The sequence below is a fragment of the Bidens hawaiensis genome, unplaced genomic scaffold (genome assembly GCF_021521415.1).
Source record: "Bidens hawaiensis isolate Kalapana, Puna unplaced genomic scaffold, B.hawaiensis_p1.1 tig00025198_1, whole genome shotgun sequence".
NCBI lineage: Eukaryota > Viridiplantae > Streptophyta > Magnoliopsida > Asterales > Asteraceae > Bidens > Bidens hawaiensis.
Window position 1 is genome coordinate 222,780 of NW_027494014.1, and position 20,791 is coordinate 243,570.

The 20,791-nt window shown below is 36.0% G+C and overlaps 1 pseudogene; it reads left to right on the top strand.

The window, feature by feature from the left end:
- Positions 1 to 7,590: 7,590 nt before the first annotated feature.
- On the top strand, positions 7,591 to 9,455 carry LOC143571114 (alkane hydroxylase MAH1 pseudogene; annotated as a pseudogene).
- The last annotated feature ends 11,336 nt before the right edge of the window (positions 9,456 to 20,791 follow it).

The window sequence follows — 20,791 nt, forward strand, 5'->3', positions numbered from 1 at the left end:
ATCCATGAAAATAAGAGGTTACATTATTATTAGTTCTACTCCTTATATAAATCTTAAATCATATGTAAATAAGCACAATAATACATACAACAAATTCTTACAATATACAGTTATATTCAAATACCTATACAACTTCTTTTCTTACAAGTTTGCATCAAATCCAAAAACATTTCAAAGAAAAGGGGCTAGAAACTTTATGAGCTATACATATACCTGTGAGCTATTTTCAAACAAGGGTTGCAACATATATCTACCAATTCACCATAGCGATAAAAGAAAGTACTTATGTCTCAATATTATACTAAAAAAATCAATTTTTATGTATAGAGGATGCATTTGGTCATGATTGATGTCAAATGAGTACGAAATATGAATCTTTATGTTTTTTTTATATATTTGAAAACTAGTCATCGTATATTTTCATATTGTGTGTTTAAAATATAAATAAATATTATGATTCGACATATTTTTATAAAGAAGGGTGCTCATGTGATGTGGCGTAGAACACATGCAATGGCAATCACGTAAGATGTTAATTATTTAAATAAAAATTATAGCAATGTCATACTTAATTTAAAGAGAACAAAATGCTCCTTTTTATGATATAATTAGTTTTTAAAAGTATTAAAGTATGAAATAGTTATGACCGTTTAAAAATCGTGGGCTCTTGGTTTAAAATAAATGTCGGAAATATAAATATTGTATAAATAATCAAAAGTTGAGGAAATTGTGAGGTCAAAGGTGTAAGTATTGATTAAAAAGATATATTTTCCTTAGATTAAAACATGCGCTAAATTTTAAGATACCATTCACTTATGTATTATATATATATTATTATTACATTCAGACTAAATGCTGTGGCTTTCAAAAGGGTGTGGTATGGCTGATTGGAGGGGCTTTACCGCACCAAACACCGCGTAGGGGCTACATGGAGGTGGGTTTTAAAATTTTAACGGACGACAAGGGTATCATGTTGACAAATGGTGAGGCTAAAATCTAAAGGAGTAGGGCTTTAAGTGGCCGCTTTAAACCGCGATGCGGCTTTAAGGTTAAAGCCCAACTGCAGCCTGATGGTCGATTTTTGATACATATTTTAGCTAGTTAATTGCATAGGTTTAGTTGGTTATCTGTATGGACAATGATACTTCATACGTGTTTATTATGTCACATGTCACATGATATTAATGCGGTTAATTTGGACTTGTAAAAGCACGAGATGAAGACCCAGAATGATTTGCGATAGTGTGTGAACAAAACTAGAGAATCCGGGTAAAATTTGGTTTAACATATCATCTACTGAAAACATATTATCATATGTTGAGCATAGAAGAAGCGTACATCAGGAGTTTTTAAAGTATGGTTTGCTGAATTAGAGTATCATACTCTAAAGTTAGAGTATCATTTGATGAGCCAGAGCACAGTTTGCTGAAACGAGAGTACCATATGCTAGACCAAAATAAACTACGGTATTCAGAATTTAAAAACCCTATATAAAGATAAAGATAAGGTTTGAGAAAAGACAAATCTCTAGAGACTGGAAACTATTCTTGGAGAGTACAGTAATACCAAACATCAATACTTATAGATTAATCAAATTAGACAATTACAAATCATTTGTTTTTAACACAAGAGAAAAACTGTAAAATACAATACTCTACATCCCGTGTATGATTCGAGGAGATTAGCCGCTCATGGTGTTGATGTAATCTTCAATCTTCATGGAGTCCGGAGTTGATTTGATGGAATAATAGTGGTTTTTCCTCTCCAAGAATAGTTTCCAACCTCTAGAGATATGTCTTTTCTCAAACCCTAACTTTATCTTCATATAGGGTTTTTAAAGTGTGAAATCAGTAGTTTATTTTGGTCTAGCATATGGTACTCTCGTTTCAGCAAATGGCAATGGCACTCTGGCTCAGCAAATGATACTTTAACTTTAGAGTATGCTACTCTAATTCAGCAAACCATACTTTAAAAACTCCTGATGTACGCATCTTCTATGTTCAACATATGATATTCTGTTTTCAGCAAATGATATGCTAAACCAAGTTTTACCCAAATTCTCTAGTTTTGATCACACACTATCACAAATCATCCTGGGTCTTAATCTCGTGCTCGTACAAGTCCAAGTTAACCGCATTAATATCCTGTGACATGTGACAAAATAAACACGTATGAAATACAATTGTTCGTACAAATAACCAACTAAAACTATACACTTAACTAGCTAAAATATGTACAAAATAACCAGCCATTACAGCCTACGCGACATAAAAAATTAACACACGTTTTAAAGTCTCTCCACAACGCATAGAATTTCAAAGGATCATGTGAGAAATGATCTTAATGGGCGAAGTACGTGAAATTAGTCAAGGTTATTGATAATACGTAATCAATGACTTATTTTTAAAATGACAAAATTGAAATTAGTAATAATATATCATAAATGCTTTTAATTAACAAAAGTGTAGCTTGAGAAAGTTTATATTGCCTAATTCAATCAATTAGGAAGCTAGTGGAAACATTAATGTATGTTTAATTTTATATTATATGTCTTAGGTAAGTACCATTAGAGTGTATACACTTCATGTCTTTTCTAAATCGAAGTTTGTTCTTAATAATATTTTTTTCTTATATATTTTTAAAACCGATGCCTAGATAATATTAGTTTTGCCTAGACTACATTATGTAGTTACGTATATAATATACCAGGTTAGGTACCCGTGTACCACACATGTTGAAAAAATAAAATTTATTAGCCCGAAAACATAAAAATATATACAAAATGAAAACACATGATATATAAATTTCCATAGTATTTAAGTTAGAACCAGCGTACTGTACATGTGTAACATTCGTTATTTTTTTCAAACCCGTAATCCGACCCGTTTATTTTTCGTTTGTCTCATTTATTATACGAACATTCGTTATTAAATAGGATATCGTTTTCGTTTTAGCATATTTATTTATTTTATTTAATTATTTATTAATAATACTATGAATCATATGCAATTTAACCAAATTCTTTTTCCTCCTTCTCCTCTTCCCCACCGTCACAACGACCTCCAATCCGTGAATTCCGGCTCAAACCAAGGGAATTGATATTACAAAATCATTTTGCCATCCTAAAACACGCTAACCGACACTCTAATTGTGGAATATGATTATCAATTGACAACAAATCGATTTGTTTTAAAACCTTATAACCAACCACGGCCTAATTGATCTTATAACACTATAAGTACACGGTTAGAATGCAATTAAACTCGTCTACAACTTCCTCTGAACCTCACAACCCAAACCCCTAACCCAATTTCAAGTTACAAGGCCGTATAGCACCATGTTTGGATTGTGTTCGTGACCGGAACCCTAACCCACTACTTCACCTTCATTCGTGGCCGTTTTTGGTAATTCAATGGTGTTTTTAGTTTATTGTTAACCAACAAATTTTAACCTCATATTAAATTTAATCAACTATAACTATTAAACCCAATTGGAAATTCTAGGGTTTAATGTTGAAAAGAACATGAATTGGGTTTGGTTATAAGCTTTTATTTTCATCCTTTATACATGTTAGACACTCTAGGCATATGTATATGTAAAAACTCTATGAACCGACCCGGGACGCGGGTTCACGTCCCGCAGGCCTGGTTTTATATTTTATTATTTTTTAAATTCATTTTTAAATCATTTGTTGATTTATATTTGTATATAACATTAGATAATCTTTATTTTGATGAACCGAACCCTGGTTTATTGCTTTCTTGTTTTTGAACCCTTGTTTCCTCATTAATATATATATATATATACACACACAATTTCATTTAATAAATAAGATAAAAATAATATTTTACCACCCGCTTAACAAACTGAACTATTTGATGTTCAAATAAATTTTCCGTTTAACTTTTCCATTAATTATATGTATAATATTTATTTATTTATCAATAATTAATATTTATTTTATCAAACCCCAAATTAAATAATAATAATAATAATAGACGGTAACAATAATAATAATAGTTTGAAACCCTAAACGACTCCAAATCTATTTTAAGTCGATTAGTAACCGTTGTGTCATGTTTTATTAATTTATACTCTCTAGTTACTTATATTATTTACAAATTTAATGATTGTTAAACTACTCATAATATTGATAATTTAACTAATAATATTTAAAATTAAAATTCTACTTAAACTCTATCCATCGTAAGCCTTATAATTATTTCTTTATAATTAATTTATATTATCGTTAAAAATTATGAAATTTCGTCGACGTATCCCGAGGACTCTATCTTAACTTCTTACCGTCGTCTCATCTTTATTATCACGTCTATTCAAGACGCAATTTAATATATGTTTATGTGTGATTATTGCATGCTCTATGATTATGCTCTAAGTGTTTAGATGTTTATTTTATATTTGACGGTTGGTATCTCATCCTCATCTATTCTCAATTAGTATGATCATACATTTACCCAAGTAAATTGATTTTGTATCAATAGGAACATGTCCACATCTATTTAGTTGTTTACATTTTCATACGATTTGTAATGCTCACCATATTTACATATGAAATGTGATTTACCTATCTATATAAATAAACTAAAACATATGTATTCTCACCAACATTCATGTTGGCAAACTCTATTTTAATACATGCTACAGGTATAAGTAACTGTCATTGTTCAAGATCGAAGAAATTAGTTTTACCTTAGGATATTATTCAAAATACAAAAAAATATGATGTATTTGTTTCTTATTATTAAATTTGTGTATTTGTTTAATGTTAATGAAATTAAATAATTATTGTCGCTTTAATTAGTGTCTTTTGAGCTACCGTCCAATCAAATACGTAACGCCCCGACAGTTCCGCAGCCTTTGGTCGGGTGTGACAACATGGTTTAAATTAAAAGTTACACATAAAACTAAAAGAAATGTAAACATGTCAACCAAACATTAATCTTTCATAAAATTTCAAATAATAAAAAAAACAGATAAAAGAGTCTACAAAACATCAGTCGTTTATAAAATTTCAAATTGTACATAAAAAATATTTTAGGGTTCAACCCCATGACTGATCCAAGTTTAAAAAATGCAACCCATTTCGACATATTATCCACAACCTATGTTTTAACTTTTAAGACTTGACAATCTTGTTCAACCCACTTGTTTCACCACCTAAAAGACTTTTAACCACGTGTGATCATATTTTTGACATTATTCCTTGTGAACCGACCTTGCACATAGTGTAGTCAACTTTGTAAAAATTCATGAAACTTGATCAAGCCAGATATAGAAAAACAAACCATCAATAATCGAACAATTGGATATGCTAAGAATGATGACACTTATTATGAAGACTGAATTACCCTCATTTTTTAATAGTTGCATCAAATATTTTGCTTTAGTCATGAATCACATAATATTGTTTATGGTCCATATGAAAGAGAGCCGTATTCACCCAAATCATATTGACGACTTTGATAATGAACCGTATTGACCCAACTCACTTTGCTTAGAACCCATACTAATCCAAACACATTCTAACCCGTAACACGAACCGAACCGACCCACACAGTTTTCCAGATCAAAAGATTACATATAGAGTGAGTTGTAAAAGGAATGAGAAATCCATGAAAATAAGAGGTTACATTATTATTAATGCTTTTAAAAATGACTAAATATGACCCGTTTGACTCAAAAGAGGCATGCAATCATTTCTAGCAGTGGTTGAGCTTTTTTACAAAATCCTTGAGCTTAGAGATGGTATGATCCTAAAATAACATATTTAATTAGTTGCATAAGTTATAGATCATAACAAATTTTAACCATTTGAAAAACACCAGACTTTGTCATACTGTAAATAGCAACAAAAAGACAATCTTTAAACGTTTATAAACATGAGCTTGGCTCGACTTGAAAAACACCAGGCTCGTTTCATGCTCTATTTCTAAAGCTTGAGCCCGACTTACTTATTGTTTATTAGTTATTACCTATTTTACTTATATTTATTTTTGTATATATTTTAACTATAACATTCATATATAAATAATAGGATCGTTTAGCTAGGTTCAAACTCGTTTACTAAACACAGGCTTTTTTAAACTCAGTTTGGTCTTTAGCATTCATTTTACCTGGTTCATTAGCAGGAAGTTAGTTCTGAAGCTGTGTTTAGCTAAGTTGAGATTCCTTATTGCTTGTTCCAACTGTTCAGTCTTTCATTAGCGTATCTAGTCATAGAATATAAATTAGTCCACATATATAGAACGTTTAGAATAGTTATACAACAACAATTTAATCATGCTATAGCAAGTTCAGGTTCATACATATTGCTAAAGATTTAAATCAAGGATCAAGAATAGGTGAACATTTCAACATAATTGAATTATAGAGGCTAAGATTAAGAAAACCAAAGAGAGTATAATTAATGCGACAAAGAAAATTGGTGATTTAAAGAAATAAAATTGGTGTCTCGTTAAATTGACAATATGACAAATAATGTATCAACGAAAAGTTTAGATTGCTTGAAGTAGTTTGTGACTTTGTTCAAGTCCTCAAGTTTTGAGGGTGCAACTTAATCACGGATAGGTTTGTACACAAAAAGTTTTATACATTGAGTCAATGAGTTTATATGTGTTTATTGTTTTCTGTTTTAAGACAAAGCAGGCAAGATCATAAAGCAGGGCCAATGGTAAAAGTTGGTTTGGGCCATCTAATTATCTAAATAAGCAACAGAATATTAATCAAATTTCAAGTATCTTTCAAACCCATGTGTAACTGTGATAGGTTCTTCGTGAAAAGTACTAAGTGAACGGGTCTAATCAGGTTAAAATTTAAAATCCATAATCAAACAATAAAGTTGCAGTTCATAAAGATGAACAGATAATTATGAAACATTCAATTGTATATTCTTGATCAATCATATTCACTAAAAGCTATTTGTTTTAAGTATTCACGGACAAGAAGAACACATATGATTGTGTGTGTTAGTTCATGACCAAAATCCAACAAAACAGATTATGGTATTCAGAAAAAACTAAAAATGATGTTTAACAACATACCTACAAGGATGATAACTGAAAGTATAAATAACATGAAATTAAATCTCACTGAGGCAATTCATCGAGCAACTAGTATGCAAATAAACACAAAACATTTTTAAATTATATGACTGAATTTCAAAATATCCAGACTAAACATATAATATGAGTCCATAGCTGCAAAATCGCAGATAAAAAGAAAATCAACCGACAAAAATGAAGCTCTGACACAAACCTAATATCAGTAATACTTAGAAATTGAAGTGGAATACGAAGGGTTCATAATCTATTAATCTTAATATCAGAATCGATTTAGTGTTAATACAAAACATCATGTTGAAATCAAATTTTCGGGTTCATAACATTGATGAAATAGAAATTGAACAAACCTTCATTAATTGAACATGGTAGCCAGACTGAACTCCTATCCCAATTGTATATCTAGATTTAGATTTAGATTTAGATTTAGATTCGATTTAGATTTAGATTTAGATTAGATTTTTCAAACCTATTATTTAAAGAAATACTTTGTTAGTAAATATTTTATTAAAAAGTATATTAAAGCACTTTGTAATTCTGTTAAATATATATCAATCTGACCCCACTCATTCGTATGAACTTGCAGGGTTTAAGGAATTCAGAAAAATCAATAGGTGTGCTAAATTTTAGGAGGGTTCTTTTAGGCATAGTACAATGTTGGTATGTAGCATGCGGCTACTCCGCATCTATTAAATGCATGTACAAGCATTACAAGCCAATGTTGTAGGAAATTTTGGCTTACTTAAAGGATGAAATAAGAGCATTTTATAATCTGATCCATTGTTAACATAAACTCATACCCATGGCTTTTCTTGTATACATTGCCATTATCTTTTTATTTGTCATTCCTGTTTTGATTTCAATGATAATTTATTCCCATAAGAAACATAGAACTGTTATCCCCACAAATTGGCCAATTCTTGGTATGATACCAGGACTACTTGTAAACGTTAACCGAATCAATGATTACGTCACAGAAATTCTGATAGAAAGTCGTGGTACATTCATGTGGAAAGGCCCTTGGTTTGGCAACATGGACTTATTTCTTACCACAGATCCTTTAGACATCCATCACATTCTTAGCAAACACTTCAACAATTATCCGAGAGGTGACAAATTTCAAAAAATCTTTGATATCCTAGGAGATGGAATAATCAATTCTGATGGTAAGTTATGGGAGATCCGCAACGTTACTTTTTCCATATTTAAGCATGCCGAATTTCAAAGTATGATGGAGAAAATTATCTGGGACAAAGTAGACAATGGGCTTCTACCTATGCTTCAATCTATTTGTGAACGTGGCACTGAGATCGATTTGCAAGATATATTTCAAAGGTTTGCATTTGACAACGTATGCAAACTACTCCTTGATGACGACCCCAAGAGCTTATCTCTTGATTTTCCATATAACATGTGTTTGAAAGCCTTCACAGATGCTGGAGAGGCTCTTTTGCTTAGACATGTAACTCCCCCATGGCTTTGGAAATTGCAACAAGCTCTTCGAGTGGGGAAAGAGAAGAAGTTGAGCGATGCATGGAGAGATCTTGATGAATTCATATACAACTACTTGGCTAAAAAACAAAAGGAGTACGATAGTATGAAACATGATGCAGAAAAGTTTGTTTTTTTTACAAGGATCACGAGTCAGCTTAAATATCAGACTGGCACATCTATGGATCCTACAAAATTTCTCAGGGACACCTTACTGAATCTGATGTCTGCAGGAAAAGATAGCATTGCCGGCGCTCTATCTTGGTTCTTTTATCTTATTGCGAGAAACTCAATTGTCCAAGATAAGATTCTTGAAGAGATTCATACACATTTGGAGGTTAATGCATGTATAAGATGGAACATGAAAGAGTTAGATAAAATGGTTTAACTGCATGGAGCTTTATGTGAATCCTTACGGTTATATCCTTCGATCCCCTTAAACTACAGATCTCCGTTACAACCAGAAATCCTTCCAAGTGGCAACAAAGTTGATCAAAACACCAGCATTATTCTTTGTTTCTATTCTATGGGAAGGATGAAATCAATATGGGGGGAGGATTGCATGGACTTTAAGCCTGAAAGATGGATTTCTAACAATGGAGAAATCAAACATGAGTCATCATACAAGTTCTCGGCATTTAATTCTGGACCAAGAGCTTGTTTAGGTAAGAATATGGCATTGTGTGAACTGAAGATAGTGGCAAGCATGATAATTTACCATTACCACACTCAACTGGTGGAAGGTCATCATGTACTTCCAGCAATTTCTATGGTACTTATGATGAGGGATGGTCTAAAGGTCCGATTAAATAAAAGAAGTGTATGAACTAAATTAAGTTAAATATCTACTTGGAACCGTGTTCGTGCGTTCAATTTGCTTTTGAAACTTAACTAGGAAAACAACTCGCCGCGTTGCGGCGGTGCTGCAATGTAAATTTGGTCGGCATTAGTCAAGTTCATTAGTACAGCGTCACTAAAACAGAAAAAAAAATGTGAACGTTTAAAATTGTATCGGCACACGTACAACTTATGATCAAAATAACACTAACTTGGATACGATGCAGCTTATGATACAAATAATATATTTAAAATGATGTTCACTTGATCGTTAAAATCCGGGCATTACGGTGGTGAGTGGATGTGAATTCGGCCAGTATAGGGCATGTTCGTTATGGTTCCGAAAATAAACGCAAATAATAAATCTTTCAAATTAAAATATGTAAAACAAATAGAATAATAAAAGTTGCATAAAAATCATACAAAAACACATCATAGAAAACATCAGATAACCAAATGAGAAAAGTAAGTAAAGTAAGAAAAAAAAATGGCTGCATAATGAGTCTCGGTGCCTCGAACTTGAGCCTTCTAACTTTTAATATAGCCTATGACTAAACACACAAATAGAACATCCATCAAAGCAAACAAACAAAGTTGTTCAACAATCAAGAGGATAAATAAATAACATAACTAATATAATAAAGTGAAACTTGTGGCACCGACATTTCATTATTAATCTATATAGATAATATTTAATAAACTCAATGTATACTAGGCTATGTTAAGGTTTATTGGTCTGATGGAGTCATATGAATTTTATTATTATTATTTTATTGGTCAAACTTGGTCAAAGGTTGTTGACACGCATATACTGGCGCGAGAATAAGCTTTTAATTTAGACGAAAAGATAATGACACGCACATCTTTTTTTGGCAAGTTATGACATTTTTTAACGACACACAAACGAGTGTCATAAATCTTCAATTTTATAAAATTTATGACATTTTTTAATGACTCGCATAATTGCGCGTCATTAATTGACGCGCGTCATTGTGCGCATGTCATTGAAGGTCTTTTTTCTAGTAGTGACTTAGGGTTTGAATAATATTATTGTGTACTACTAGCAGTTGTGAACACTATATTCATAGCAGCAATGTACCCTAGGTTTCAAGTGGGATAAATAAGGTGCCGTTGTAATTGTTAAAGAATTTGATAACATCTATTTGCATATACTACATTTGGAAGCAACAGATGGTAAAGTTCTAAGACATTGATTATATGAATGCAGTTTAACTGATAACCAGATATTAAGATGTTACACGGGTGAGAGCGGGGAGAGTAAAAGTGAATGAAGGATGGGAAAGAGTTCAACGGTGTAATGGAGGGATAGTTCACACTTCACACACAATCAATATTCCGGAAACTATGTTTTTTCTTGTTACCAACCTGAAGAGGTAGGTCCCAGCAGAGCCCAGTTGGACTCGCAGGACTCACCTTGAAGAGAGACGTCTGCGCAGAAACCAACCGGATCCGTAGGACCCACCATGCTCAGAGACGTGACGTCCTTACGCGCAGTACGCAAGCTGTTCCCGCAGGAAATGCCTCCCAATAGTGTACTCCGCTTGTTCCCGCAGCTGCGGATACAAGCCATCAGGGAAGGCCACCCGCGCAGCAAGGCTACACGCACAAGCACTTAGCTCTCAAAATAATTCAGTAATGTCACCTAAAGAAGGAATGAGCAAAGCCGGGAACAATCCCGCACAAAGGCGGGAGGGGGAATACTCCCGCCCAAATGAGCTAGTCCGTACGATACTGGAGGATCTTTTGTACAGTACCTGACGAGGTATGGGCAAAAGATCTGACCAGAGATACGACAGCTCATTGACAACAGTATGGCGAGCAGCATGCTCTTGTACTGTATGTCACTATTAGCCGCTGCCTACTCACCAACTCCTGTCATACCACGTGCATAGCCTGCAGTTAGTGGAAAAGGAATAGTACACAGCAGGCCTGGTCACTGTCAGCCGCTGCCTACCCACCAACTACTAGCATGGCACGTGCGTAGGCCACAGTTGGTAGAACAGGAATACTATTCAGCCGGCTACACCTTCTTGGAAACCTACCTTCGGCTATAAATACCCCAAATGGTATGATCATCTCATCTTATCTTATCATCTTATCTTATATCTTATACCTGATATCTGCTCTAGTTATTCTCTAAATATACACATTCAAGAGCAATCTAGTCTGATTCTCACGCCGGAGGGTGGTCACAAGGAGGTACCCCCCCTTCTCAGTGACGAGCTCACGGTGTCTGTTTTGCAGGTTATCAGAAGAACCATCTTTGCCGGGTCTAACCCCTCATGGGAAACATCTATTTAACCCCCAGATTATCCGTAATCTGCCCGGGGTCACTTAGTGTTTCTTCATTGGCGCCATCCGTGTATAAAAGCTAGAACTTAATTTCTTTTTTCAGTTTTTTCAAACTTCTGGAAAGATGGTTAAAGGTACTCCGGTCCCACGGATGGTGCCAATGAAGAAATACTAAGTGACCCCGGGCAGATTACAGATAATCTGGGGGTTAAATAGATGTTTCCCACGAGGGGTTAGACCCGGCAAAGATGGTTCTTCTGATAACCTGCAAAACAGACACCGTGAGCTCGTCACTGAGAAGGGGGGGGGGGTACCTCCTTGTGACCACCCTCCGGCGTGAGAATCAGAGTAGATTGCTCTTGAATGTGTATATTTAGAGAATAACTAGAGCAGATATCAGGTATAAGATATAAGATAAGATGATAAGATAAGATGAGATGATCATACCATTTGGGGTATTTATAGCCGAAGGTAGGTTTCCAAGAAGGTGTAGCCGGCTGAATAGTATTCCTGTTCTACCAACTGTGGCCTACGCACGTGCCATGCTGGTAGTTGGTGGGTAGGCAGCGGCTGACAGTGACCAGGCCTGCTGTGTACTATTCCTTTTCCACCAACTGCAGGCTATGCACGTGGTATGACAGGAGTTGGTGAGTAGGCAGCGGCTAATAGTGACATACAGTACAAGAGCATGCTGCTCGCCATACTGTTGTCAATGAGCTGTCGTATATCTGGTCAGATCTTTTGCCCATACCTCGTCAGGTACAGTACAAAAGATCCTCCAGTATCGTATGGACTGGCTCATTTGGGCGGGAGTATTCCCCCTCCCGCCTTTGTGCGGGATTGTTCCCGGCTTTGCTCATTCCTTCTTCAGGTGACATTACTGAATTATTTTGAGAGCTAAGTGCTTGTGCGTGTAGCCTTGCTGCGCGGGTGGCCTTCCCTGATGGCTTGTATCCGCAGCTGCGGGAACAAGCGGAGTACACCATTGGGAGGCATTTCCTGCGGGAACAGCTTGCGTACTGCGCGTAAGGACGTCACGTCTCTGAGCATTGTGGGTCCTGCGGATCCAGTTGGTTTCTGCGCAGACGTCTCTCTTCAAGGTGAGTCCTAGGGGTCCAACTGGGCTCTGCTGGGACCTACCTCTTCACAACCTCTCGAAAACCTGCTCAAGGAAGAAACTTTGGAATGCTTACACACAGTTGGGCAAGAATAGGATCATGTTACGATTATTTGGCGCCAATTAATGCATCTGATGTAGTTATACCTTTGGTGTAGAGAATCGAGACTTGGAAACTTAAGCAAAATTATGATGTATGCTATTACTTTTGTTGTTATGAATTGATCCTTGTAAATTTGATCAATTTTATGAACTTCACCCTTTATTCTACTACAACTCTTTTTTTATTTTATTTAGGAGGTGTTGATTTACTTTGGATTCTGAACATCTTCAAAGTACTGTTGTTAAAACCAATTAAATTATTATTTCATGGAGTTGTTTGGATTCAATATGTCTGAATCGTAATTTAAACAGTATGCTTCGTTTTATTTGGAATCCTATGAAAATATGAATTCGATGTGCATCCTTATAAAAGCTCAACTGCTCAAGTTGTTCTCGAAAATGTCGACCTAAATGCTTTCCAATGCAAGTTGCTAGCTCCCTTCCCGTCCGCTTGTTCATATTTTGTTGCTGTTTCTTTGAGCTCTGATAAAGGTGGTTGAATCTTTTGGTTACCTTATAACGGTGGGTTTGGTTGTTATCCAGGAATGGGTTGGGTTTCGGTATTAATTCGGGTGCGGGTTGGGTTTAGTTCCAATTGCTAATGATTAGTATGTATGTTTTGGTGTAGTAGGCGCCAGCGGCTTCATCTGGTAGTGTAAATGCATATTAACTAATGTTTTTAGCATCAACACATCATATATTTTTATTATTTTATCCAATCCCTATAAACCTGTCCCTACCGTACGAACCAAAGGTGATGAATTAAGGGGAAATCCCTAGAATATCCATTTATCATTCCTATCTCAAAAAATTGTCCATCTTCTTCAAAAATTGTGGGAAGTAACTCAAAGTAATAATCTAGCTGGAATTAAAGGCATGCTCATCACGTGCATATTACCGTTTGCATTTTGATTTATTCTCTCAGCAAATAAAGGAGCCGTTTGAGTCAAGTATTTTATCTTGATTTTATGTTTAGTTTGTTATTGGTTTTCCCTATTTAAATTCATTTGAGTTTATCTATTATGTACGTTCAATTCTCAAGTTTATCAATAAAAGTAACAAAGCTTTGAGAATCATTATCTGTTACTATAATTTGTGTGTAGCTCAATTTTCCATATGATAACCAACATTGTGGTATGAGAGCCACGGTGTGGGTAATAGAAGTCGATCAATTTCTATGTATCCATGGTAGAGAAGGGACATGCGTCAACAATGAACCATGTCATTTCAGTGTTCAAGGGTGAAGGCAATGAACAATGAACCAGAGCATTCGAATGAAGACGATTTTGAAGTCTCAAGAACTTTGGGAATTGGCTGATACCGATGTCACTATTGCCGGTAATGATCAGGCCAAACTCCGTGAAGCGAAAAAGAAGGATGCTAGGGCTATGGCCCTTATCCAACAAGGGGTACATGATCTGTTGTTCTCTCGAACTGCTGGTACTAACACAACCAAAGAAACTTGGGATACACTTTGCCTTGAGTTTCAAGGTGATTCCCAAGTTCAAGGAGTGAAGTTGCAAGGTTTAAGGAGATATTTTGAGAATCTCTTAATGAAGGAAACCGAAAGTGTTGGTGACTATTTCTCACGTGTCATGGCAATAGTCAGCCAACAAAGAGCTTATGGTGAAACTGTTACATATCAAAAGGTGGTTGAAAAGATCATTCGAAGCCTGTCTTCCAAGTATGACTTTGTTGTTCCCTCAATTGAAGGGGCCTATGATTTATCTGAGCTTACTACAGTCAAATTGATGGGTTCGCTTCAATCACAAGAGCAAAGACTAAATAGTCGAATGGCAGGATTGAAGACTTTAGAAAAGTTGGATGAACAGGCCTTGCAAGCCTTTCAACAATATCGAAGATATCCTAATGATAGCGCCAATGGAAGAGGCTGAGGCAAGAGTTTCTTTAGAGGTCGAGGAAGAGGGAGGATTTCAGAAAGAAACAAAGGACCTCAATGTTACAGCTGTAACCGATTTGGACATGTCCAACGTGACTGCTGGTTTGGTGATGATGCTCAAGCTAATGTTGCAGCATATCAGAATGGAGACAATGTTGCAAATCCTCATAATGATGATCAACGTTTATTTATTGCTTGCATTGATGCACCTGTTGTGGGTGAGCCTTATTTTGCCCTTATGCCTCACTCATCTGAACATGGTGCTTCGAATGCCCTTTGGTTCCTTGACTCCGTTTGTTCCAACCACATGACTGGATCAAGGGAGAGCATTACCAAATTGGATGAAAGTTTCACTCTATCTGTTAATTGGGTGTAGGAGTTAGCTATGGTAGGCAAAGGAGAAGTCAAGATTAATGCATCTAATGGCCCGACACAAATACTTAGGAGATGTACACTATGCTTCACAACTATAGTACAATCTCCTAAGTGTAGGTCAATTGATGAGGATGGGATATGGGTTATATTTTGAAGATGAAGCATGCACAATAGTTCACAAACTAACAGGGAAGGAGCTGATGAAGATTCCTTTGGCATAAAACAACATGTTCCTACTAGATGCCACGAAGACTCAAACTCCCGTTAGAAGTGAAAACGTTATCTCAAAGTTATGGCATGCTAGGTATGGGCACTACCATTATAATGGGTTGCAACAACTTCATGAAAAAAGGTATGGTGTATGGGCTGCCAAAGATCAACTTAGTTAATTCATGTGAAGGGTGTGTATTGGGTACACATATTAAGAAGACATTTTACAAAAGCTGACGGAGAGCCACTCAAAAGCTAGAACTGATACACTCAGATGTTTGTGGCCCTATGGAAGCTAATAGCTTGGGAGGTAGTAGATTCTTTTTACTCTTTATTTATGATTTAACCAGTATGTGCTGGATATACTTTATACAAAAGAAGTCTAATGTGTTTGAGAAGTTCAAGATTTTCAAGGCATTGGTAGAGAAACAAAGTGGCTGCTATGTGAAAGTATTGAGATCTGATCGAGGTGGTGAGTACACCTCTAAGAAATTCATAACTTTTGTGAACAACACAGAATAAGAAGTGAGTTAACGCCCCCATACGCCCCAAAACAAAATGGAGTAACAGAGAGAAAGAACATAACCATACTAGAACTCACAAGAAGCTGTTGAAAGCTAAGAAACTGCCTAACTTCTTTTGGGCAGAAGCAGCTGCCACTGCTGTAAGTATTTTAAACTTATGTCCTACCAAATGTCTTAATAACCAAACTCCCAGTGAAGGTTGGTCAGGAAGGAAGCCGTCAGCGCATCATCTCAAGGTCTTTGGATGCATAGCATATGGGTTGGTGCCAACTCAATTAATAAGAAACTTGGATGATGAGGGTGAAAAGTGCATCCTCATAGGGTATTCTCGTAAGATCTTGGAAAATAACATATTTATTTTGGGTTAAAAATATAAACTTTGAAAATAGAAGAACCCAAAAATATTTTAATAATAAATATGGTAAAGAAAAAATAAGATATATATGGATTATATTAAGTTGGAAGAATTCCATATTAAAGGAAATTGGGGAAAGGATTCCATCCCATATGGAAAGAAGAAAGAAAATGGAACTCCTTCACATGGGTATAGATAAGGAAGATAAATTCCATCTCACATGGAAAGTAGGAAATATTTGGAAGCTCCTTATAAGGAGTTGAGTTTCCATAATAACATTCTTATATGCCATGCATGCGCCAGTGGTCCAGCGGAGGGTGTGAAGCACCCGCTGCGCACGGGCTCGGGCACGGACACGGGCGAATGGCGATATGTGACCCTTTAATGGCGCACTTTGCACGATCGCATCGCCACTTGAGAGCTGCCTTATTGTTTTTGTAAAATGGAAGTAAGATCAGGACGTGACAAGTCATCAAAAGTAAAGGAACTAAAAAGAAAATTTTGGATTTCAAGACCCATCTTGATACGTGATGGATCAGAAGATAACCCATCGCGATACGCGATGGGTACATCACGTTACCCTAGGATGGGCGGTCTCGCAATACACGATCACTTAACCTTTTGGGTCATGACCAGGTGAAGTAATCGTGGACACGTGTCCAACCATGTGGCAACACGTGGCAAGCCTACTAGGTGACCAATCAGACCTAGTGGGCGGCTTCGCGATACGCGATGGCCTAACCAAAGTTCCATCACGATGCGTGATGGAATATAATATTCATAGGTGGTTAAAAGATTCATCACGATAGGCTACCTAGAATTGACGACCTATTCGATCAATTGTAGGGATCGAGCTACTTTTCTAATAGACTTACGTTCAAGATATCATCAATTGAAAGTTCAAGAAGATGACATTCCAAAGACGGCATTTCGCAATAGGTATGGACATTATGAGTTCACCGTAACGCCGTTTGGACTCACTAATGCCCCAGCCGCTTTCATGGACATTATGAACATAATTTGCAAACCCTATTTAGATAAATATGTAATCGTATTCATTGACGATATACCCCTTTATTCTAAGTCGGAAGAAGATCCAAAGTGCATCGTACGATCTTACTTGATATACTTAGGTACGAAAAATTGTACCCTAAATTTTCAAAGTGCGAATTCTCGCTTCATGAAGTATAATTTCTTGGTCATGTGGTTAATGCCACAGGAATTCAAGTAACTGCTAAGATTGAAGCGATATCTAAGTGGGAAATTCCAAAAATGCCAACCAAAGTCCAAAGTTTCTTAGGTTTGGTGGGATACTATCGAAGATTCATTGAAAATTTCTCACGTATAGCCTTTCCTCTGACTCCGTTAACTCGAAGAACGTCAAGTATGAATCATAAACTAAGCAGCAAGAACCATTTGACTTACTTAAACAAAGGCTAACCAACACACATATACTGGCCTTACTATAAGGTACGGAAGATTTTGTTGTATTTAGTGACGCATCCCATTCAGGCTTAGGATGTGTACTAATGCAAAGAAAGAAAGTAATAGCTTAGGAACGGAAACGGCCAAAGGGCGCAATGTGGCGCTTTGATGGCGCACTTAGCACACTCGTATCGCCCCTTGAAAGCCGCCTTATTGTTTTTGGAAAATGGAAGTAAGATCAACACGTGACAAGTCATCAAAAGTAAAGGGACTAAAAAGAAAATGTTGTATTTCAAGACTCATCACAATACGCGATGGATTTGAAGATAACCCATCGCGATACGCGATGGGTACATCACATTGCCCCAGGAAGGGCGGTGTCGCGATACACGATCACTTAACCTTTTGGGTCATCGCGATACAGGCGAAGAAATCATGGAAATGTGTCCAACCACGTGGCATGCCTACTAGGTGACCAATAAGACCTAGTGGGTGGCTTCGCGATACGCGATGGCCAAACCAAATTTCCATTGCGATACGTGATGAAATATAATATTCAGAGGCGGTTAAGAGATCCATCGCTACACGCGATGGATCCCCTTTTTAGCCCATCGCGTATCGCGATGGGTCATAATCTCAGCCCTATAAATAGTGGTGTCGGACTCTGCCTTATGCATCCCAAATCACACTTGCTTCGATTCCGACGTTCCGACGATCGTTTCTCGAAGTGCGTGCAAGTGTTGAAGCTTTGTTTATTTGTATTCTCGACTAACCATCGACAAGTAGAAGTGTTGCCCGTATCAAGCTTAGGCATTTCACATAAGCTAGCCATATAAGGTAGGATTACTGCCTGATTATTTTATTATATATGGCTTAGACCCTAGTCGGGGGTATAGTCTATACCTTGATGAGATAATAAGTGAAATATAATTTTTATAAGACAAGGGTACAGAGAAAATATTATTTATTTATAATTATAAATATTTTATAATGTTTCTTAACGAAGAAGAAACTTAGTATGTATGTTTCTTAATGAAGAAGAAACGTAGTTGTAAGGCCCCGGTCCCGGTGCCCTACTTTGGTGTTGGATTTACTCATAAACACAGTTTTAAATATCAGAGTTTAATTAAACTTTCACAGAATAAATAAAACTTCAATCATTCGCTACAAAACATTCAAACCTGTCTTTAAAAACATAACATAAAAATATCTTATCTAAACATCGTGACAAATCTTCAAATGACAGCTTCCACAATTCCTGCCATGTGTCCCCTTTAAGCTAGTTGCTTCAGTCTATTTACCTGTGTGCATACTAAAAGTCAGCTATGCTGAGTGAGTTCTAGTTAATCAGAAAACATACTTTCATACACATATATGTGCCCGAAGGTACGTATTACATACTTAACCTGTTTATCATTCTTCCATATATACATACATTCATTCTTTCATACTTTCTTTCTTTAATATACACAGTACATCCATAACCATTCTTATATTATAAAGATCATTTCACCCTACATACCCCGGTTATTATTATGGTATGTTACCCTCCATCCTAAGATATTATAAGGATGCGGTCTTTCCATGCAACCATACCATACCTTTCTTTATATTTATTTTTATAACTTTCATGAATACTCTAAATCATTCATAAAACATACATATATCATTCATGCATCATATATAAAACAATCCCATCTTCTAACGATCACCTTTCCTGGCGATACGTGCAATATCGGAAGATCGTTCACGCACCAACATGCATTCATTAATAACCTCAATCACTATCACATAAATCATAGAAGGCATACACTTACCAAGCCCCAATAACATAGCAAGGAAAGGGGCTAGAAACTCACATGGGTCCTGCTTCTTTCGAAATTGATTGTAGCACATTTCTTCAGTTGGGCACGGCTAACAATGTAATAAGTATAAGTATCAATTAGCTACTCTTAATTATATTATATTTCTAACTCATTTCCCGTTACCTTTCCTTATTAATTAATTACATATCTTTAGTTCATATATCGTATGAGTCCATATCTATCGTTTACATACGTATCGCTGTTTATCTTTCGTTTATTTTGAATTACATTCTAGCGTATAAGTTATTCCCAAAGTGTAAGTTGTTTCCAGTGTATAAGTTCTAGCGTGTACATCCTACATATACGTCCATACATATATACGTCACACTTATACATATACGGCTTACATGCATACATACAATATATATATATATATATATACGGGCATGCATATACGGGTTACACATACATATAGGCCATATATATATACGGCTTGCATACTTATGCGTTGCTTAGACATATACGACGTATATACTTGTACGCCTGTATAAGTTCAGTTCAGTTCAGGTCCTTATTACGTGTTTTTAAGGTTCTTCTTTGATTCCAGCGCCATCAGCCATCGTTAACCACCATGGTTGGTCCGGGTTTGATTGTTTATGACCTAGGTAGCTTCGGGGTGTCCAGATCTGAGCTAAGGTGGCCCTTAAGCTCATTTTTGGTTGATTAAACACCCGATTAAAGCTAGATCTAGATTCAAACGGATCATTCAGCATCCCGAGGCTGCGGTGTTAGGTTCTAAATGATTTCTGCTAAGCTTCAGGCAAAATAGACTTCGTTTACCAGTTCTTTTCACGAACCGAACACTACTCGTTTTACCTGAAACGAACCAACTAACCCGTTTACTCACAAGTTCATTAATTTATCAATAAACGTGGCCTGTTCTATCATCCTACCAGTTTTCATGCAAATCCGTACGCGAAAAGTCAACCTTTGTAACAAAAACGTACCTTTGATGTTTATGTTTGAATCACTCGAATAGACCAAAACCATATCAATCGAACTCGAATTTGAATGATTCAAATGGACACGGAACCTGCACGCACCGATCTACAAATCCACAAGCTCGCCTTCACCAAAAACGCCGCTACAGTCGCGAAAAAGCTAAACAGTGGCCGGAAAATTCCATTTTTAGCTGTTACGATTTTGCTGATGAAAACTAGACTTCTCAACCTCTTATCGAAGATCTGATTAGTAGAAA